This window comes from Macaca mulatta, chromosome 5 (assembly GCF_049350105.2).
Source record: "Macaca mulatta isolate MMU2019108-1 chromosome 5, T2T-MMU8v2.0, whole genome shotgun sequence".
NCBI lineage: Eukaryota > Metazoa > Chordata > Mammalia > Primates > Cercopithecidae > Macaca > Macaca mulatta.
In genome coordinates this window covers 620604-642500 of record NC_133410.1, presented here as the reverse complement: position 1 = coordinate 642500, position 21897 = coordinate 620604, and the positions used below count along the sequence as shown (strand labels likewise).

The following is a 21897-nucleotide window of genomic DNA, read 5'->3' as shown; positions in this document are numbered from 1 at the left end:
TCAGCCTTCCGAATAGCTGGGATTACAGGCATGTGCCACCATGCCCGGTTAATTTTGTATTTTTACTAGTGATGGGGTTTTTCCATGTTGGTCAGGCTGGTCTCGAACTCCCGACCTCAGGTGATCTGCCCGCCTGGGCCTCCCAAAGTGCTGGGATTACAGGAGTGAGCTACCATGTCCAGCCAGTTCTTGGCCCTTTCTGAAAATGAGTCTTACTCTGTTTTCCTGTCAAGAGTTTATTATAACGATGAGATAAAAAATTAAACACATTTTAGCATTTTTACATGGCAAAATGCTGAGTTTGTAAATTACTGTTTTAAACACAAAGCTGTGATTCGGCTCAGCAGTAGGAGCTCACAGCTCATGTGGCTGGCTAGGCATCGACTTTAAGGGATAACTTACCAGAGGTAACACATGATGCTGTGTGCAGAACTGGGCAGCACGGTCACCAAGCAAGCCAGGGCCTTAGGTATCTGAAGTTCCACACCTTTCTTTGGTCAGAGCAAGTGCTCTGGCCTTGGCAACATGAATTAGAACCACATAACTGAGATTTTTGACTGAAAATGCAATTAAACAATAATTTAATTCTAAAAATCAGTCAGATTTTTTTTTATTGTGAAGATCAAACTGCAGGTGATTGAAGTTTTTACTCCTGGTTGGTGTCCTGATGCACTGCAGGAGGACGCCTTGAATGTGTGTATACATATGTGTATATATGAACACGTGCTCACATATGTACACACGTACACAGAGTACACCTGCACATACACACATGGGTGCATGCTCATGTGTGTGTGCATGTTTGCATATGTGTATATATGAACACGTGCTCACATGTGTACACACGTACACAGAGTACACCTGCACGTACACACATGGTTGCATGCTTGTGTGTGTGTGCATGTTTGCATATGTGTATATATGAACATGTGCTCACACATGTGCACACGCACACAGTACACCTGCACATACACACATGGGTGCACACTTGTACATACACACACAGGGCCTCATGGGTAGTGTCTGAGAGCCAGGCCAGCAGCCCTGCCGGAAGCATCTAGAATGCAGGAGGAACCTGTGCAGGGTATTGTGGCCTGGCTGTGGACTGGGCCATGCTGTCCGGGCCGTCCTTGCCACAGCATCTCAGCACAAGCACTCACAAAGTATGTCCCTGGGAGGGTGCCCTGTCAGGGCTGAGCTGCATGCAGATTCCCTGAATGCTCTGTCATGTCCATGTGGCAGCAGGCTAGTGGGGCAGCCATCACCTGTGGGCCAGCACAGCACAGTGGAGCCTTGTAGGGAGAGCACTGGAGTTTGGGCAAGCAGTGGGAGGAGGGGCGGAGAGGCGGGTGTGCCAGGAGGAGTTCCTAGGCCCCAAGGCAGGTCCATGGTGTTCAGGCACTGCTACACTTGACTCTGGTGCTGACCGGGCTGGCACCCCCATGTGTCACCCTCAGGTCCAGCTCTTCTGCTGAGCAGCATGGTGTCCTTCAGTGCCCCTCAAAGTCATCATTATTCCAAAGCATTATTTTTTTCACTAAAATACAAGAGAAAATTTCTAAATGGCAGAGACCTTAAGAAAAGTGAATTCTGGCATGTAAATAAGTATGCATTGTTTGTGTACCCATGTACCTGCCTTTTCAAATGAGGCAGAGGCAGCAGCCTGATGGCAGCGGGTTTGGTTTCTCAGTGGCCCTGTGTCTTTGCTTAACTTGCTGCCTTCCAACATATGATAGAAAACAGCAACAAAATGGAAGAAGAAAATAATTTAGGAAACTAGTGTGCAAATATCATTATGTCCCCACAACTGAATTCTCCTGATGACTTCTCGGGGTGGCAACAGAAAGCCTGAGGGCTCCATGACGGTCCATAGCAGCTTTCTTAAAACCTCCACGTTTACCAGAGAATCCACCTATTCACGTGGATTTCACGTGGACTTCACGTGGACAGGCTTCAGCTGATACAATCTACATTTTGCCTTCTATCCGCTATTGATCCTCAACAGAATGTCACTTTTGGATCAATAAAATCTGTTTTAAAATACAATATACTCCACAAAACAATCCTTCACCCCACCTGTGTGGTCATCGTCCTGTTTCTGGTGGACTATATGGTAGCAAGCGGCCAGACCGCCAGAGGTGCGCCAAGAGCAAGGGGGGCTGTTTGCCCCACCACGGACTTGGCAGTGGCTTCAGGCGGCCCCATCTCACACTTCCAATGGCACCTGGAGAGCTGTGCACCTCCACTGCCCTCCTCCCATCCTCCAGGGCCTGGGTTCAGCCTCTGTGCACCTGCTGTGGCCCCACCACATTTTGCTAATTCCCTTTTACACTGTCTGATCATTGCCTGATCTCTTTTCTTCATCTCCAGTTTTTTTTTTTTTTTTTTTTTTTTTTTTAGATGGAGTCTTGTTCTGTTGCCCAGGCTGGAGTGCAATGGTGTGATCTCTGCTCACTGCAACCTCCACCTCCCAGGTTCAAGCAATTCTTGTCCCTCAGCCTCCCAAGTAGCTGGGATTACAGGCACCTGCCACCACGCCTGGCTAATTTTTGTATTTTTAGTAGAGACGGGGTTTCGCCATGTTGGCCAGGCTGGTCTCAAACTTCTGACCTCAGGTGATCCACTCACTTCGGCTTCCCAAAGAGCTGGGATTACAGATGTGAACTACCGCGCCTGGCCTTCATCTCCATTCTTTTTTTTTTTTTTTTTTTTTTTTTGAGACGGAGTCTCGCTCTGTCGCCCAGGCTGGAGTACAGTGGCCGGATCTCAGCTCACTGCAAGCTCCGCCTCCCGGGTTTACGCCATTCTCCTACCTCAGCCTCCCGAGTAGCTGGGACTACAGGCGCCCACCACCTCGCCCAGCTAGTTTTTTGTATTTTTAGTAGAGACGGGGTCTCACCATGTTAGCCAGGATGGTCTCGATCTCCTGACCTTGTGATCCACCTGTCTCGGCCTCCCAAAGTGCTGGGATTACAGGCTTGAGCCACCGCGCCCGGCCCATCTCCATTCTTGATGCAAGATTTTCACAGAACTCAGATCAGATCAGGTTACCCTAACCTTCAAGAGCTGTGCTTTTTCTAAAGAAGGAAAGTGAAACTTTGCGGGCCCTCAGGCCAACTTTTCAGCCTTTGCTTCAGGCAACTGGGAGGAAGTGGTAAGGGAGTCCTGCCCTGTGCATACTTGGGAAAATGGGTGTGACCACTGAAGCTGGTGGTCCCTGGGCAAACGCTGGGGGCCTGAGGGGTGTAGTGGGGACAGCCCTGTGGAAGAGGGGATCCCTGAGATGGGCCTGGCCTTCTGGGACTCAGAAGGAGAATGAGGGATGGGATGAGACAGGTAGATGGGGACAGCAGGAAGGTGCTGAGGCTGAGGCCAAGGCCAGAGGCACTTTGAGGGGATGATGTGTCTTTCTTGGCAGGTGGCATGGACTGGGGAGGCAGCCGACTGACTGGAGGTAAATGCCGGGAAGCTGGGAGAAGGAACACAGCCAGTGCAGGCAGGACTTGTGGGAATGATGAAACAGTGGCAGCCAAACAGCAGCCGACATGTCTGTGGCTCCGGTGCTCATGCCGTTGACCCGGTCCGTCCTTGCAAGGCCTGTGTTGCCTTATTTACAGGTGAGAAGACAGAGCCGCACAGGGACTTGCCCAAAGCATGTGTTCGGGTCCTCTGGCCTCCCAGTCCCACCCTGCACCAGACACAGCTGGCCTCAGGGGAAGCAGGACCGCAGGTCCAGCCTCATCCCCACCTGGTCATGCATTTCTGTACATTTTACAATAGTAGGACACTCTCAACTCTTTTTCTCAGAGGAGCTTCCAGATGCTGTAAATGTCTGGTCTGCACAGCTGTGCCTGACTCCTCCTCCTGGGTCTGGCCTTGCAGGCTCTGCAGCTTGGTAAAGGGGCATTAGATGCTTTCTCAAGGGGCTCTCAGAGGCCATGCAGGACCATGCATCGTCCCCTCCCCAGGGGCTTGGGAAAGGGAAATCAGAAAGACAGAAGACAGCACAGTGCCTGCATGCCTGCATCTTCAGCCTGCTGCCAGCCCCAGTGTCTCTCCCCCAGGAGCGGCAAAGCCTCACACCATATGCCTGGGAGAGGCTGTTTTGGGGCAACCAGGTTGCCTGTGAGTATTTCTCCACAACCTGCCAAGTGCCCAGCAGTGTTCGGCAGGACATAAACTAGGCAGGAGGCCCTGTCCTCCAGGCCCACCAAGAGCTCCCCAGGCCCCTTGGGTCACAGACAGGACCACTCGCCGGGCCTTGCTGTGGTCATGCTCAGCTGCACACTGCACTCCAGCTCCAAGACCTGCCTGGGCACCATGTCCAGCCTCTAAGCCCTCCTAGGCTGTCCCTCCATGCACAGAATCATTTTCTGCCTTTTTATCTGGAAAATGCCAACACTTTATTCAACGTAAGGCCTGACAGTAGCCTCCCCATGGAGTTGTCTGGACTTCATGTGCACACATTCACCTGCACAGGAGCCTGTAGCAACCAGACCAGACACTCCCTGAGAGGGATAAGTGCCTAAGCTTCCAGCCTAACCCCTGGTCAGCCCCTGAGCTTCTGAAGGCAGGACTAGAATGCTCTTAACCTTCTATCAACAGAACCAGCCATGCACATAAGATGCAGGTCATAGGATGCAGCGGGTAGGATGTACATAGTGGGACACAGGCGCCTAGATGTACCTGGCAAGATGCAGGTGGTGGATACATGTTGTAGGATGCAGGTTGTGAGATGCAGGGGGTGGGATGCAGGATGTGGGATGCAGGGGGTGAGATGAAGTGGTGGGATGCAGGGGGTGAGATGCAGGGTGTGGGATGCAGGGGGTGAGATGCAGGGGGTGGGATGCAGGGGATGAGATGTAGGGTATGGGATGCAGGGGGTGAGATGCAGGGGATGGGATGCAGGGGTGGGATGCAGGGGGTGAGATGAAGTGGTGGGATGCAGGGGGTGAGATGCAGAGAGTGGGATGCAGGGGGTGGGATACAGAGGATGAGATGCAGGGTGTGGGATCCAGGGGGTGGGATGCAGGGGATGAGATGCAGGGGGTGGGATGCAGGGGATGAGATGCAGGTGGTGAGATGCAGGGGGTGGGATGCAGGGGATGACTCCAGGGGGTGAGACGCAGGGGGTGGGATGCAGGGGATGAGATGCAGTAGGTGGGATGCAGGAGATGATATGCAACGGGTGGGATGCAGGGGGTGAGATGGAGGCGGTGGGATGCAGGGGGTGAGATGCAGCGGATGAGATGCAGGGGGTGAGAGGCAGGGGTGGGATGCAGGGGGTGAGATGAAGTGGTGGGATGCAGGGGGTGAGATGCAGGGGGTGGGATGCAGGGGGTGGGATGCAGGGGGTGGGATGCAGGGGGTGAGATGCAGGGGGTGGGATGCAGGGGGTGAGACGCAGGGGGTGGGATGCAGGGGATGAGATGCAGTAGGTGGGATGCAGGAGATGATATGCAACGGGTGGGATGCAGGGGGTGAGATGGAGGCGGTGGGATGCAGGGGGTGAGATGCAGCGGATGAGATGCAGGGGGTGAGAGGCAGGGGTGGGATGCAGGGGGTGAGATGAAGTGGTGGGATGCAGGGGGTGAGATGCAGGGGGTGGGATGCAGGGGGTGGGATGCAGGGGGTGGGATGCAGGGGGTGGGATGCAGGGGGTGGGATCCACGGGGTGGGATGCAGGGGGTGAGATGCAGGGTGTGAGATGCAGGGGGTGCGATCCAGGGGGTGGGATGCAGGGGATGAGATGCAGGGGGTGAGATGCCGGTGGTGGGATGCAGGGGATGAGATGCAGGGGATGGGATGCAGGGGGTGGGATGCAGGGGGTGGGATGGAGGGGATGAGATGCAGGGGGTGGGATGCAGGGGGTGGGATACAGAGGATGAGATGCAGGGTGTGAGATGCAGGGTGTGGGATCCAGTGGGTGGGATGCAGGGGATGAGATGCAGGGGGTGGGATGCAGGGGAGAGATGCAGGGGTGAGATGCAGGGGGTGGGATCCAGGGGTTGGGATGCAGGGGATGAGATGCAGGGGGTGGGATGCAGGGGGTGGGATGGAGGGGATGAGATGCAGGGGGTGAGATGCAGGGGGTGGGATGGAGGGGATGAGATGCAGAGTGTGAGATGCAGGGGGTGGGATCCAGGGGGTGGGATGCAGGGGATGAGATGCAGGGGGTGGGATGCAGGGGAGAGATGCAGGGGTGAGATGCAGGGGGTGGGTGCCGGTGGTGGGTGTAGTTGGTGGAATGCAATTGATGTAATGCAGGTTGTGGGTGCAGCTGGTAGGTGCAAGCTTTTGTTGTAAGGATGGGTGGGATGGACAGACCAGCTCTGACAAGGTAAGAGTTTTCTAGGAGCTCTCCATTGCCTCATGAACTTGGACTTTCAGCACTGGTACTGCCTCCTCATATTCACTCACTGAGGGCACTAAGGAGGAACCTACTGTGTGTAGACTCAGCTTTGTCAGGCGACGAAGGACAACCTGATCTGGCACAGGAGACCGACTTCGGCTCCCGCCGTTGTTGTAAATGTGCTTAATGCCCCAGTCTGGCACCCAGGTGATAGGATGGCAGCCAATGGGGGATGCTCCAGGGAAGATGGGGGTTCTAGGGAGGAGTGTGTGCACACCTGGATACTAGACCCTGGAAAGTATAAAGGCAGTGAGGGGACAGAGCCCTGGCAGAGGAAGGGGAGAACCTCTGAAGAGATGAGGGGCTTCTGAGGGTCACTGAAACTGCAGGGAGGAGAGGGAGGTGAAGGGTCTGAGAGATTTGTAGGAGCAAAAATGACTGTAGAGTTGATTGGACAAGGCAGTGAGGACGTGTCAGGTGTCTGGGGTGACATGATGGAACTGGAAGCAAGAATCATGACTACTCAGGGTTTTACACCAACTCAGGGCTCCATACCAACTCAGGGTTCCATACCAACTCAGAGCTCCATACCGACTCAGGATTCCATACCAACTCAGGGCTCCATACCAACTCAGGGCTCCATACCAACAACTCAGTGTTCCATACCAACTCAGGGCTCCATACCAACAGCTCAGGGCTCCATACCAACTCAGGGTTATATACCAACTCAGGGCTCCATACCAACTCAGGGCTCCATACCAACTCAGAGCTCCATACCAACTCAGGGCTCCATACCGACAACTCAGTGTTCCATACCAACTCAGGGTTATATACCAATTCAGGGCTCCATACCAACTCAGAGCTCCATACCAACAACTCAGGGCTCCATACCAACTCAGAGCTCTGCACTCCATCAGGGGCCTGTACTACCTCAGGGTTCATATTGCTTTAGGACCTGGCACTGCCTGGGGGGTCTGTACTGCCTCAGAGGCCTAGACATTCTAGGAGCTGTATTAATTTCCTGGGGTGCTGTAACAAACTGCCACACCCTGGGTGTCTTAGAACAGTAACTATGGATTCTCAGTCTGAAGTCCAAGATCGTGGCATTGGCCAGGCTGGCCCCTTCCGGAGGCTCTGAGGGAGAATCTGTCCCAGGCCTCTGACTCCTGATGGCTGCTGGCACCCTGGACTTCTGTGGCTTGTAGCCGCATCGTGCCAGCCTCTGCTGCCTTCATGGGGGCTCTCCTCCACGTGTCTGTGTGCCCTTCTTGGTCTCCAACAAGGACGCTCTTGTTGGATTTATGCCCATCTAATCCAGTATGATCCGTGAAGACCCCATTTCCAAATAAGGCCATATTCTGCAGCTCTGGATCAAGAATTTGGGAGGACACCATTCAACCTGGTGCAGAGCTCAGTGGAGGCTCGAGGTTGGCATCTCCCTCCTGCAATGCGGGTGCCAGGCTGGCTGCTGTGGAGCTCAGGCGGCTGGCGGCAAGGGCGCTGCCCTGTGGTTGGTCAAAGGCCCAGTCCATGGCAGACCACGGGTATTCACAAACCTGAATAGATCTGTCAGATTAAAAAAAAAAAAAAAAAAGCTGAATCATTAAAAGTAAGTGCCTAAGGGGAATACTTTCTGAAAATAAATTACATTTGGCTTATTTGCAAATATTTTCATATAACAGCCACAAATAACTGAATTATTTTACAAATCCAGATGGGTGCTGTCACTCCCCCTCCAAAGTGGCCGCTGTGCTGCCTTCCGGGGGCTCCTCTCCCTCTGAGGACCCCTCCCTTCCTGGGGGTCTCCCTGCCTCAGAGCAGCCGCAGGAGCTTCAGGGCTGGCCTCCACCCTGTTCATTTTAGGAGCTTTCGTTCCGCCTGCTCCCACCAGCACTAAGGTCTGTCCTCTCCCCACTGTCCTGGGCCAGCCAGAGGCCACCATTGCTGGGAGCCTCCCTGTAACTGGCCCCTTTGCTGCAGAGCTTCCCACAGCTGTCTCAGGCCCTCTAGGTGCCTGCACCTCCCCCAGTCCCCGTGGGAACAGGAATGATACTCCCAGAGAGTCTGCGGGGGCCTGCCCAGGAGGGCCCCTCCTGCCTTTTTAAGCGTAACTATTTTTTCCTTAAGTGCGTGACTTTGCGTTCTCCCACACTGAAGCTCATCTGCCACTGTGCAGCCACCCACACACGCTGCTGCTGGAAGGAGCCGCTCCCAGCTCCTGTGGAGCCCACCCCACTCTCCCTGTCTGGCCCATCCCTACCCATTTCTCAAGGCTGTGCTTGGAACAGAAGGCTCCAAGGACTTTCTAGGCTCCAGGCAGCCACGCCCCTTGGTGCCTGTCACCTGCTGAAGGTTGTGATACTGCATTTAACAAGCATTCAGGGAAGGTTCTGCGTGAGCCTCTGGGATTCTGTAATGAACCAGACAACGCTGCCCGCATGCCAAGTGCACACCGACTTCATTGGCATCAGCACCACCTCATCAAAGCTAATTGTCTCGTGGGCATATCACAGGCCAGACCCTGTTTGCCAAGGCGGTGGGTTCGCCGCCTCCCTTATCCTGAAAACAGTTGCTTTATAGATGGGAAAATGGAGGCTTGGAGAAGGTGCTTCTGTGATCAAGGATGGAGCTGACACCAGCTGTTGATTCAGGTGTGGGGAGCTCAGCTGCTCTCCTGGAATCTGGATCCTGGATTCTAGGTGCTGGGATGCCAGGTGCTGGGACTCTAGGTGCTGGGATGCCAGGTGCTGGGATGCCAGGTGCTGGGACTCTAGGTGCTGGGATGCCAGGTGCTGGGATGCCAGGTGCTGGGACGCCAGGTGCTGGGATGCCAGGTGCTGGGACTCTAGGTGCTGGGACGCCAGGTGCTGGGACGCCAGGTGCTGGGATGCCAGGTGCTGGGACGCCAGGTGCTGGGATGCCAGGTGCTGGGACTCTAGGTGCTGGGACTCTAAGTGCTGAGACACCCAGGTGCTGGGACGCCAGGTGCTGGTGATAAAGGAGTTAAGAAGGAATTACTTAGGCAGATACCAAGGGCATGGGAGTTCTTGGTAAGGCTTTTCTTTTTAATGAAAAGCAGCCCAAATCATTTTCTTTTTTGGGGGGTGAGGGGGTTGACATAGAGTCTCACTCTGTCACCCAGGCTAGCTCAAAGCTAGTGGCTGCTGACTAGTCTAACTTAGGGTAGTCTCTTTCCTCACGAGCTTCTTTAATTTTGAATTAGGATAAACGTTGAGCATATAGTACCGGACATAATATACACAGATGTGCCTATCACTGAGATTCAGTTTGCATTGATATCAAAATTAAAATACAAAAAATTTAAGTTTTAATAAATTATTTTCCCCATATTTGATTCACATTTCCCTTTTGTTTATTTATTTTATTTTTTTTTTTGAGACAGAGTCTCGCTCCGCTGCCCAGGCTGGAGTGCAGTGGTGCACGGTCTCTGCTCACTGCAAGCTCCGCCTCCCGGGTTCCCGCCATTCTCCTGCCTCAGCCTCCCAAGTAGCTGGGACTACAGGCGTCCACCACCAAGTCCAGCTAATTTTTTTTGTATTTTTGTTTTTTAGCAGAGACGGGGTTTCACCACGTTAGCCAGGATGGTCTCGATCTCCTGACCTCGTGATCCACCCGCCTCGGCCTCCCAAAGTGCTGGGATTACAGGCGTGAGCCACCGCGCCCGGCCTTCCCTTTTATTTTTAAAGATGTAAATTTACAGGAGTAGCCAGAGCTTCCCGTTATCCTCCCCCCACCGTGTGGGCACCTCACGCCTGCGGTTGGCCAGGTGCTGGCTGTGGGCATGTTTCTGTGCTTGTGCCATAACTGTGTGCCTGTACCCACAATACTGTATTGTTTTGTATATTTGAAAGCTTCACATAAACAGTGTCGTATTGCATTTAATCTTGATGCAGTATGCTTTTTTGCACTCAATATCATGTTTTTGAGATTCATTCCTGGTGATGCATATGAATCTGGTTCCTTCACTCTGATCGATACATCGTATCGCACCTTGCAGATAAACTACAGTTTATTTAGGATCCCACTTCTGAGGCTCTTCACGTATTTCCTTTCTCACGATTCTAACCAGCGCTGCAGTGGAAATCCTTTCACCTGCCTTCTTGCTCGCAGATGGGACTTTTTTTTTTTTTTTTTTTTTTTTTCCTCGAGACGGAGTCTCGCTCTGTCGCCCAGGCTGGAGTGCAGTGGTGCGATCTCAGCTCACTGCAACCTCCGCCTCCCGGGTTCCCGCCATTCTCCTGCCTCTGCCTCCCGAGTAGCTGGGACTACAGGCGCCCGCCACCTCGCCCGGCTAGTTTTTTTGTATTTTTAGTAGAGACGGGGTTTCACCGTGTTAGCCAGGATGGTCTCGATCTCCTGACCTCGTGACCCTCCTGCCTCGGCCTCCCAATGTGCTGGGATTACAGGCGTGAGCCACCGCGCCCGGCCCACAGGTGGGACTTTCTTTGGGTCCCACACCCAGGTGGGTCAGAGGGTGTGTCTGCCAGGCACTGCAGGGTTGCTATGCTCCGTGAAGGTTCCAACATACAACATCTGCCAGTCACACCAGCAGCTTAGTGAACCCATCTCCTCCGCCTTGCTGAGCACTTGGCGTGATTTTCTTATTTGTTGGTGTGAGGTCAACCTTGCTGACCTCATCTGTGTTTCCACAGTCACTAGTGAGGTGTCTTTACTGATGGTTCAGTGTCTTCCTGTGTGTTCCTGTTCCTTAGCTTTAAAAACTGATTTTCTTTTTATTTTTGATTGGCTTTTAGGAGTCCATGTCACACAATTAGGATACCACTCCTCTGGGTTTGCAAATACCTTATCCTGGAACGTAGTTGTCTTTTCATTTGGCAAACAGTAGATCACATTTATTATTCCCTTTAAGGCTGCGCTTCCTATTTCTTGCTTAGAAAATTCTCCCTTATCCTGATGTTTCCTTTTCTTGTAAAAGTTTTACAGTTTTGCTTTCATATTTAGGCCTTTAATCCATCTGGGAATTTATTTTTGTTTATACTGTGAGGCAGAGATCTCATTTTATCACTCTCATTCTATGTGTGTATCTACATCTATAGATATCCATATATGTGTCTTCTATAACTTTGTCCTGTATCGTATGAATGTATTGGGTTTTCTAGAAGGACAGAACTAATAGGATAGATGTACATATCAAGGGGAGTTTATTAAGGAGTCTTGACTCACACAATCACAGGTGACATTCCACAGTAGGCCATTTGCAACCTGAGGAGCAAGGAAGCCAGTCTGAGTCCCAAAGCTGAAGAACTTGGAGTCTCTGTTCGAGGGCAGGTAGCATCCAGCATGGGACAAAGATGGAGGCCAGAAGACTAAACCAGTTGAGTCTTTCCATATTCTTCTGCCTGCTTTTATTCCGGCCACGCTGGCAGCTGATTAGATGGTGCCCACCCAGATTGGGGGCAGGTCTGCCTTTCCCCGTACCCCGTCCACTGACTCTAATGTTAATTTCCCTTTGGCAACATCCTCACAGACACACCCAGGAACAATACTTTGTTTGCCTGTTTTTTGAGACCGAGTCTCACTCTATTGCCCAGGCCGAGTGCAGTGGTGCGATCTCGGCTCACTGCAACCTCCACCTCCCAGGTTCAAGCGATTCTCCTGCTTCAGCCTCCCGATGAGATGGGATTACAGGCATGCTTCACCACGTGTAACTAATTTTTGTATTTTTAGTAGAGATGGAGTTTCACCATGTCGGCCAGGCTGGTCTCGAACTCCTGACCACAAGTGATCCACCCACCTCGGCCTCCCAAAGTGCTGAGATTACAGGCGTGAGCCACCACACCCGGCCAGGAACAGTACTTTGCATCTTTCAATCCAACCAAATTGACACTCAACCATCATGATGAAGAACCAATTGTTCCCACACCTCTTCTCTTTTATCATGTGTTGAGCTGATTATTTTGGTGCCTTTATTAAACCTGTTGTTTCTAAGCTGTGACCTCGTCTGCCACATAGACAGAGAGTCCACATTTGTGCTGTTCTCATGTGGCTTCATTGTCTCCTATGACACCCCATGTCTTTCTTCTTCACTCCCACAGCTCCTCACGCTCCCCACCTGCATTTAGGTAAGACAGTCAAGTGCCACACAGCGCCCTCCAGGACTCAGACGGGAACTGCATTGGGTTTGGGGTTGATTTGGGAGAACTCCATCTTGACAAATTTTAGTCCTTGCATGTTTGAATAGGCTTCTCTGTCCACTTATGATGGTCGTCTTTGATGCTTTTCAGTCAAGTTTGATACTTTTGCTCTGTCAAAGCGTTGCATGATCTTTGTTAGCTCTTCCCTGAGATGCACGTTAGTTGTAAATATTGTCTTTTTTTCTTTTTTTTGAGATGGAGTTTCACTCTCTTGCCCAGGCTGGAGTGCAATGGCGTGATCTCAGTTCACTGCAACCTTTGTCTCCTGGGCTTAAGCTATTCTCCTGCCTCAGTCTCCCAAGTAGCTGGGATTACAGGAATGCGCCACCATGCCCAGCTAATTTTTATGTTTTTTTAATAGAGATGGGGTTTTGCCGTGTTGGCCAGGATGGTCTTGAACACCTGATCTTGTGATCCACCCGTTTCGGCCTCCCAAAGTGCTAGGATTACAGGCGTGAGCCACCACGACGGGCCTAAATGTTGTCTTTTTAAAAACTACATTTTGTGGCCAGGCGCCGTGGCTCAAGCCTGTAATCCCAGCACTTTGGGAGGCCGAGACGGGCGGATCATGAGGTCAGGAGATCGAGACCATCCTGGCTAAACCGGTGAAACCCCGTCTCTACTAAAAAAATATAAAAAAACACTAGCCGGGTGAGGTGACGGGCGCCTGTAGTCCCAGCTACTCGGGAGGCTGAGGCAGGAGAATGGCGTAAACCCGGGAGGCGGAGCTTGCAGTGAGCTGAGATCCAGCCACTGCACTCCAGCCCGGGCAACAGAGCGAGACTCCGTCTCAAAAATAAATAAATAAATAAATAAAAATAAAAAGAATAAAAACTACATTTTGTATTTGCTTTTTCCTGGTTTATAGACTGTTACTGATCTGGTTAGACTAATTTTGTACCCAGCAACATTGCTAAAATTTATTCTCAGTTCTAACAAGTTGTTTATTTTAATATCATCTGTGTTTGTTTCTTGCTTTCCAAACCCTCTGCATGTTTCTGGTCGAATTGTTCTTGCCAGGGTCTCTGATCTTGAAGAGAGACGGGACACAGGCTTGGATGCTTCTGGGTTCAGTCGTTAGAACGGGGTTTGCCGGCGATCGTGGTAGATCTCTTTTAACAAATTAAGAAAATTTCTTCTATTTTTAGCTTGCTGGAGTTTTTTTTTTTTTTAATCAGAAATAGGTATTGCATTTTATCAAATTTAAAAGATCTTTTGGTATGATCATTTATTTTTTCTCTAGATTAACCTGTTGGTGTGGTAAATGACACTAATATATATTTCAGTTTTAAATCAAACAAATAATACATACAGTTTAAAAGTCAATTGTACTATGATTTCACTTCTTCAACTCCTTTCTATCCTCATAAGCAACCACTTTCTTTGGGAAAATGCACCTTAAACCTCCATATTTAAGGAAAAGTCATCACACTGTTATCCTGGTTGTTTCCATGTTAGACCCCTTTTTTTTTCTTTTTTGAGACGGAGTCTCGCTCTGTCTCCTAGGCTGGAGTGCAGTGGTGCGATCTTGGCTCACTGCTAGCTCCGCCTCCTGGGTTCAAGCAATTCTCCTGCCTCAGCCTCCCGAGTAGCTGGGATTACGGGCGCCCACCACCATGCCTGGCTAATTTTTGTATTTTTAGTAGAGATGGGGTTTCACCATGTTGGTCAGGCTTGTCTCGAACGCCTCATCTCAGGAGATCCGCCCGCCTCGGCCTCCCAAAGTGCTGGCATTACAGGCATGAGCCACCGTGCCTGGCCCTTTCTTCTGATTTATCTAAGGATATTTATCATAGTTTTTTGGAAAGGTGTTCCTTTTTCTTCATCGTCTCAGTTTCTGGTGAGTTCCTTTGTTCTTTCCGTCTCTGCCTCTCTGGTGGCCCTTGGGTGTCAGCTCCTGACTGAGAGAAGCCGGGAGAGGAGGCAGGGGCTCTCTGCTTTTGGGGGAGCCCCAACCATAGTCACCGTCTGGAGTTCTCGTCTCTAAAGTAGGGTATTGACATAATCTATCATCCACACAGAGACGCTGCTGAGAGGGAAGAGTTTCCGTCCACGGCTCCAGATCACAGCATGAGCTGTGCCTGTCTGGGCCACCAGGTCAATGCTGTCCCTGGAGTCGTCTCCAATGCCACGCCTGGGGCCCATGTCTCACCACCTGCACCCGGGGCCTTAGCCCCCTTTTCTGATTAGCAAGAGGCCTTTTATTTAATTCCCATGATTGGCTCTGCTGTTGTCCTTGAACCCAGAATGCCCCGCGCAATCTCTCAGGAGTGGGATCCTTTTCTCTCCTGCTGTGTGGGGAGAGGGCTGTTGTGTGTGGAGGTGGGGAGGGCTCTGGGGACAACTGCTCCCACCCTGGCCTGCCCCCTCTCTTGCGTTACCCTCAGCCTTGGGAACAGCTGTCTCCGGGAACATCTTGTCTCACCAGAAACCCAGAAAAGGTTCCAGGACAATGAGGGCAAAGGGCACAGAGGCCTCCTCATAGAGTCTGAAGGGGCTCTTGCTTCCTTTCCCAGGGCTGGCCGTGCTGGGGGTCAGGAGCAGGATGTGGCTGTGAGGCTGGAGAACTGAAGACGGCTGAATCTCAGCCTCAGCATAGCTCCCAGAGGCAGGCCCCAAGAAGGAAGAAGGGGCCTCAGCTTGCCCGAAGTTTGGGCGGATGGGACTCATCCCTCCTTTCTGGAGACACCTGCCCCCCTGCTCAAAGCCCACGAGGAGCCCCAGTCAGGGGCCATGCCCAGCAAAACTACACTTGCCCTCTTAAGAACAGCCCTTCTGTCTGCTAAGCACTTAACTTGTGTCCAATCTCAGCCTGGGAAACCTGGAAAGGGAGAGCCCTGCTAATGGAGGGGATGAGTTACTGCTGGTGGGGCTGAGACGCGGTGAACAGAAACCAGCAGGAATGAGACTATCCCTGGGGATGGATCTTGAGAGCGCTCGACCCTGTGTGTAGACGGGATGGAGATGGTGCATGCATATGTGTGTGGATGTGTGTAGATGGGATGGAGATGGCGTGTGGATATGTGTGTGGATGTGTGTAGATGGGATGGAGATGGCGTGTGCATATGTGTGTGGATGTGTGTAGATGGAATGGAGATGGCGTGTGGATATGTGTGTGGATGTGTGTAGATGGGATGGAGATGGTGCGTGCATGTGTGTGTGCATATGTGTAGATGGGATGGTGATGGTGCGTGCATATGTGTGTGGATGTGTGTAGATGGAATGGAGATGGCGTGTGCATATGTGTGTGGATGTGTGTAGATGGAATGGAGATGGCGTGTGGATATGTGTGTGGATGTGTGTAGATGGGATGGAGATGGCGTGTGCATATGTGTGTGGATGTGTGTAGATGGGATGGTGATGGTGCGTGCATGTGTGTGTGTGCATATGTGTAGATGGGATGGAGATGGTGCGCGTGCATGTGTATGTGTGTGTGCATGCAAAATATGAGGCAAGATAAGGGAAAGCTTGTCTCTTTGGGGGAACTTACCCATGACTCAGGGTTTCTAGAGCCATTACTGGGGCAGCTCCTGGAACCCTAGGAAATAGGCAGACCACTTATATTGCTCAATGCTACCAGAATTGTCTGGGTAATTTCCAGGGTGCTGGGAAAGGACTTGAAAGGCTCAGTGAGGCAGGCATGTTAGAATGAGTCTAATATATGAGACCTAGGAACCCACTAGTGAGGACCTAGAGGGCACTCCCTTCATGAACACAGGAGGGATGCTCTAGTGGTTGGGGGGCCCTGGTTTTGCAGGGGTTGCTGTCCTCTGTGGGCCAGAACTGGTGACAGGAAACGCTGCCCCGAGAAGGGCCTCCCTGCATCACTGACATTAGTTTGATTCCAGAATTCTGGCCGAGCAGAGGCCAGGTGGACAACGTGCTCATGAAAAGTAGCAAGAATGAAGTGCTGTGTAGGAAATGAAATGAGCTGTGTGGCTTGTTCCCATGGCCTAGTGAGACAGATGGGTAGTCCACACACAGCTGTCGGCTGTTTCCCTGCTGTTGACGGGGAAAACAGGACGAAGCACGTGCATGGGCCGGTGGTCATGTGCCCAAATGTGCAACTCCTCGCATTGCACATTAATGCCCAGCTGTGACCATCCACTGTGGAGGAGGCACAGAACCTGCTGGACGGGATGGGTCACTTTGTGTCAGCTAGCCACCCCAGTGCTCACCCAGGGGACCCACGAACATGGCAACCTTGATGGCAGACAGACTATGCTTAGGCCTGATGTGGGCCCCTCTCACCAGTGCTGACCTGGATCCTATTGCTGAAGGTCCCATCCGTTAGCAGCAGAGACTGAAGCTGGGCCCATAAATATAATGTTTAAGCAAAAATTATAAAACTGTATGGTGGGGTTTATGATGCATACAGATAAAATACATATGATAATAATAGTAAAAGGGTGAGAGGAGGTTAAACAGAAACATACCATTCCAAGATTCCTTTATTTTACATGAAATAGCACAACATTAAGTAGGTTCTGGTAAATTGCATAAGATGTATCATATAATCTCCATAGCAGACACGAGAAATTAATGCAGAATTTAGCAAAGAAGAAAACAGCAGAGGGACTTCTGGTTTCTGTCCCAACATATAAAGAGCTTGCAAGTCATCACTCCCATCCTCAAAGAAGCAAAAGGCTGGGCAGACTGAAAATCAATGTTTCTCCTTAGATCCATCAGAGAATTGAGGTGACAGAGAAAACTGCTCCCTCCCACCCCACAAATTAGAGACAGATCAATTCAGGTATAAATCTAACAAAATAAGTACAGGTGCCATGTGAAAAATAAACAAAAGGCATGAAGATTGAAAAGGAAGGAGTGAAACTGTACCTATTCATAGATGACACGATTGTTTACGTAGAAAATCCTAAAAAGTCATCAAAACTATCAGTGAAACTTTGAGTTTAGCAAGGTCTCAGGATACAAGGCCAACATACACAAAAATCAATTGTGTTTTTATATTCTGTCAACAAACTACTGGAAAATAAGAGATAACTGCATTTGAAGCACCATCAAAAAATAACAGAAACAATATCAGTAACAAATTTAACACAGGACTTGCAAATCTCAGGACTGAAAACTATAAAACACTATTGAGATAAATTACCAAAAACCCCACAACTAGATAAATAAATTGTGTTCATAAATTGAAAGACTCCAGATTAAGTGACTTGTTTTCTCCAGGTTTATCTGTAGATTTAATGCAACCCCAGTCATAATCCAGCATGTTTTTAAAAATAGAAATGGATAAGGTGATTGTAAAATTTACATGAAAACTCAAAGAACCTAGAAAAGTTGAAACAATCTTGAAAAAGAAGACTACAGCCAAAGGACTTTACTATCTAACTTCAGGACAATCTAAAGCCACAGTAATCCAAATGGTCTGGTTCTGAAGAAGAGGCAGAAAGACTCCTGGAACATACCAGAGAGTCCATAAATAGACCCCACACTTTTTCCATCAATTGTTTTTGACAAAGAAGCCAGAATAATTCAATGAGGAAAGAAAAGTGTTTTCAACAAGTAGTGCTGAAATGGATGGCTATCTGCATTAGAGTGAGAGGTGGGTGAGGAAAGGAAGAAAGAAAAAAAAAGAGCCTGAACATCCATATCATATTATATGCAAAAATTATTTTGAGATGCATCACAAACCTAAATATAAAAGCTAAAACTGTAAAAATTTTAGAAAAAATCATGGGAATATCTTTGTGACTCGAACAAAGATTTCTTAGATAAGACACAGAAGGCAACAACCACATGAGAAATAACAGATACATTCGCTTTAATCCAGATGAAAACCTCTGTTCATCAAAAGACACCATTTTAGACAGGAATACACAAGCAGCAGATTGGGGAGAGACACTCACAAAAAACCTCTGACGAAGAACTTGTCTTCTGAATGTATAAAGCACGTTCATTACTCAGCAAGGAAAAGATCAACAAGCCAACTTTTAAAATGGTGAAAAAACTTGAACAGACACTTCACAGAAAAAGATGTACAAATGGACAATAAGCACCCAGAAGAAAGTTCTCCACATCATTAGTCACCAGAAAAATGCAAATAAAAACCATGAGATAACATTATGCGCCCGTCAGAATGAATAAAATTAAAAAGACGCAATGTTGGCTGTGACGTCGGCACTGAGAACTCCCACAGCCTGCTGTGAATATGGGCTGGCAAACCTGCTTTGGAAACGCGCTTGGCAGTCCTCTCAGAATCTGGGCATACATTTACTACATGACCTAGCAAATCCCAGTCCCAGAGATTCTTCCAAGAAATGGGAAAACATATGTCCACAACAAGATGTGTACAAGAAAATTCACAGTGGCTTTATTCCTCATGGCCAAAAAACTGGAAAGAATCCAAATGCCCACCAGCAGCAGAATGAATAAAGAAGTCGCGGTGGCTCACACAATGGAGTCTCACTTAGCTATCGAAAGGAATGGAATTAGACTCACCCCCAAAGTGAGCCCACAGACATATTCTGAGTGAAAGAAGCTAGAAGCAGAAGAGGACGCATTGTCTGCATGAATTCACTTAGCTGAAGTTCTAGAATAGGTAAAAGTACAGACGGTCCTCAGCTTATGACGGCTGACTTAATTTTTCGACTTTATGATGGTGCGAAGGTAACATGTATTCAGTAGTAACTGTACTCATGCGACCATACTTTTTCACTTTCAGTACAGTATTCAACACTTAAAAATTTTTCTTTCCAACTAGTGTCAACACTTTGTTATAAAATAGGCTCTTTGTGTTAATTTTGTCCAACTGTAGGCTAATGTAAGTGTTCTGAGAATGTTTAAGGTAGGCGAGGCTAAGCTATGTTTGGTAGCTTAGGTGGGTTAAATGCATTTTCAACTTAGGATATTTTCAACTGACAATGGGTGTATTGGGACATAACCCCACTGGAAGGCATGGAGCATCTGTAATGTAATTAAAACAGTGGTTGTCTCTGGGAAAGACCATGATGGAATTTTCTGGAAGAGTGAAATATTCTATATCTTGAGAGAGGTATGAATTACATGGATGTACCCACTTGTTGAAATTGTCTGGGTTTGCTTTTTGCATTTCAGTGTATATAAATTTTACCTCAAAAACTAAAAACTGTAAAAGAAATAATTGACTGAAAAGAAGGGAGTCAAAGATGATACAAGAATGTCCATGTGTCGATTGCTGAAGGTGAGGAATGGGTGCCAGGGTCTCATGACACTACTCTGTTTACTTTGTATATACTTCAAACATTTCTAAGATATAACTTTTTTAAAAAAGGATAAATACAGGTATGCCCTTTAAGAATGTCTCCTGGTGGCCGGGCGCGGTGGCTCAAGCCTGTAATCCCAGCACTTTGGGAGGCCGAGACGGGCGGATCACGAGGTCAGGAGATCGAGACCATCCTGGCTAACACAATGAAACCCCGTCTCCACTAAAAATACAAAAAAATTAGCCGGGCGTGGTGGCGGCGCCTGTAGTCCCAGCTACTCGGGAGGCTGAGGCAGGAGAATGGCGGGAACCCGGGAGGCGGAGCTTGCAGTGAGCCGAGATCGCGCCACTGCACTCCAGCCTGGGCGACAGAGCGAGACTCCGCCTCAAAAAAAAAAAAAAAAAAAAAAAAAAAAAAAAGAATGTCTCCTGGTTAATGTTTTCCAGGATAATGCCTCTTTATTATTAAGACTGAAATTCTTAGGCTATATGCACCTCTCTACGCAACATTTCCAGCCTCCTTTCTATAGAAAATTTAATTTATATCCTTAAAACTCAATAAATACCAACCTTAACATAACAATATGTGGGAAACATCCCTTGCTGTGTTCCAAATATAATTGTCAACACATGTGAATCTCTGTAGACACTGTGGGAGGTGCCCGTGCTGTGGGGATGCCCGGCCCCCGCTGGCAGACACAGAGCAATGACGTCACAGGCATATTAACTGTTTCGTGACCTGGAAGTGATGTTTTAAGCACTTTGCACCCTAACGTGATGTTGTGTTCCTTCCACGTGGGTATCTCACTGCTCAGTTACCCTTCAGGAAACTGGGAGCCTGTGTAGGATACATAAGGCATTATCATAATTTTTCATTGAAAATAACAGGAACTAGATCCCCCACTGACATTTTAGCACAAAACAGTGGATTTTCACAATGAATTACTGATGCTAAGTGGGAGATGTCCTGTAAATAGAAAAAAATTTAGAAAGTTATAAAAATCTTAAATATTTGACTCAGGGGTGGTAGTTCATGCCTATAATCCCAGCACTTTGTGAGGCTAAAGCGGGCAGATCAGTTAAGCCCAGCAGTTCGACACCAGCCTTGGCAACATGGTGAAACCTCATCTATACAAAAAAACCCCACAAAACTTAGCCAGGTGTGGTGGCGTGCGCTTGTAGTCCCAGCTACTTGGGAGGCTGGGAGGTGGGAGGATTGCTTGAGACCAGGAGGCTGAGACTTCAGGGATCCGAGATCGCACCACTACACTCCAGCTGGGGTGACACAGCAAAAACTGTCTCAAAAAAAAAAAAAAAAAAAACTTAAATATTTGTAAAGTAAACACTAAATATTTGTACATTAAGAAACAATCTCCTAGAAAAAGGTTGGAATGGAAAGAAAATCATGAACTACATAAAGGACAATGAAAAGGAAAGGTAAACTCAAAAAAAGACAAAGGCAAAACAACAGAAGGGAGGAAGGAAAGTAGAAAGTAAAGAGGGAAAGAGAAAAAAATAAAGTACCAGGAAAAGAAAATTAAGCACAAGGGGAGAAAATCAGTTTGGTTTTAGATCAGGCGCAACCTCAGGTAACACCAAGGCACGGCACTTTCTCTCATGTCTTGAGGGAAGAAACTGCTGCACGAGAATCCTACAGCAAACTGTGAAGACAGCCGACTGACATGACAGAGATGCAAACATTTAGGAGTCCAACACCTTAAATCCTTCTTGAAAGAATTACTAGACAATAAAATCCATCCTGCAAATTGTGTTAGTAGGAATTTAGCAGGGGAAAAGGACTAGGGGTGAAGGACTAGGGGTGAGCAGTGAATCGTTTATTACAGAATCAAAACTGACCACTTGTGTAAATTACAGGACAAAATACACAATTTTACAAATTATAACTCTACAGAAAATTTGGAAAGTGGGGGACTGAAGGAAGACTGCGTGATAACTGTCATCTTTCATAGCGGGGAGTCAATAGACAGAGATTAAAATAAGAAAAAGTAATTTTCAAAAATCAACATTACTCCAGTTCCTTAACGCTGTGTGCGTGTGCGCGCGCGCGCACGCGCGTGTAGCAGGGAAAGCTCTTATTGGCATCTTAAAGATCATTTAGTTCGCTGGGGTGCAGTGGCTCAGGCCTGTAATCCCAACACTTT

General features: G+C 48.9%; 2 long non-coding RNA genes across 2 annotated transcripts in view; both read left to right on the top strand.

Annotated features, from left to right (window-relative positions):
* The window catches only part of LOC144341060 (uncharacterized), a 558577-nt gene that overhangs the window by 77016 nt on the left and 459664 nt on the right, over window positions 1-21897 (top strand). The window lies entirely within an intron of this gene.
* Window positions 14243-20542, top strand: LOC144341059 (uncharacterized). Its single transcript, XR_013417643.1, has 2 exons — window positions 14243-19832; window positions 20157-20542. It is a non-coding gene; the product is annotated as an uncharacterized LOC144341059 (long non-coding RNA).